This window comes from Chrysochloris asiatica, unplaced genomic scaffold (assembly GCF_000296735.1).
Source record: "Chrysochloris asiatica unplaced genomic scaffold, ChrAsi1.0 scaffold00070, whole genome shotgun sequence".
NCBI lineage: Eukaryota > Metazoa > Chordata > Mammalia > Afrosoricida > Chrysochloridae > Chrysochloris > Chrysochloris asiatica.
In genome coordinates, this window is record NW_006408588.1 from 4,788,551 (window position 1) to 4,789,841 (window position 1,291).

The window sequence follows — 1,291 nt, forward strand, 5'->3', positions numbered from 1 at the left end:
GGAAGGGAGGAGGGGAAGATAGAGCACAGGATAGGGAATCGACACAGGAAAGCTTTGGGCATGGGGGTGGGGGTCTGGAAATACACAAGAAGGGGGAGAGGAAAAGAAGAACAAGGCAGATGGGAGAACATTAAGGCAGGTTCACATGGGCTAAGTAGGCCAGAGGTATGTGATGATGTATGCACAACCTTGGAATAACAGGGCTTTGGGATGCAGAGATTTAGGTATGGTCTGAAAGGGTAAAAGCGGGGATATTATTAGGATGCTTAGCTGTCTAATGCTTGACTATTATTTGGATGCTTGAATCTTGGTTTCCCTTGCCTACCATTGTGAAATAGACACTTGGGGGATGGGGGGAGTAACAGCCAGAAACATCACAATAGTAAACATGTAAACCTGTCTTCAGCCTATAACTGATTGGAATACCTTAAAGGGGACTAAAAATTGCCCATATCCAAAATGGGGGTGGGGGTGGGGGCTATAAAGGCAAAAAGTGACTGGCTTACAAGCTTTCAAGAGGGGGACTAGTTCCAGATGGGGCAGGGGTAGTCAGAACCTCCAATGACTGATTTCCAATCTCTTGAGACTGGGCTGGCGAAAGGAAATGTGGATAGGACTCTTGTGGTACAATAGTGAATGACTGCCATCAGGACTGACTGTGAGGGTCGGATATGTAGAGGTAGATTTTTGTTGTTGTTTAGCAAAAGGAGGGGAATGATTGATTTTCCAGCCCAGGAGTGGAGGTCCCTGGGACCATCAAGTGAGAGGAGCTGAGAGTGTGACATCCCCCACACCCACCCCCACCCCCCGAGAGGCAGTGAAGCCAGGCATGGAGACAGAGATGATGACATGGACAGATGGAGTGGTTGGGGGCACGGGACTCAAGGAGGGAGTGTAGCTATTTGCTGACAGCCAGGGGGGCAGGTCTGTAGGGTATATCCATTGGTTATACCCCACAGTGTAACCAAAGTGATGATGCATGGAAAGGATAGTAATCATTGCAAAGGAATGAAATACGGTAAGATGAATGTAAAGCTTAAGTGGGACAGAGGTAAATGATGTAAGCACAACTGTGGAACAATGGGGCTCTGGGATACAGAGATTGAGACACGGTTGCAAGGTTGGATTGGGGAAAAGGGGGGGTGGGAATAATATTAACATACTTGGATGTCTTTTGAATCCTGGCACACCACTATAAAATAGACACTTGAGGGGGAGAGAAAGGAATAGCCAGAAATATCACCATAGAAAGCTTGTAAGTTTGTCTTTTGCCTACACCTGACTGGAATAC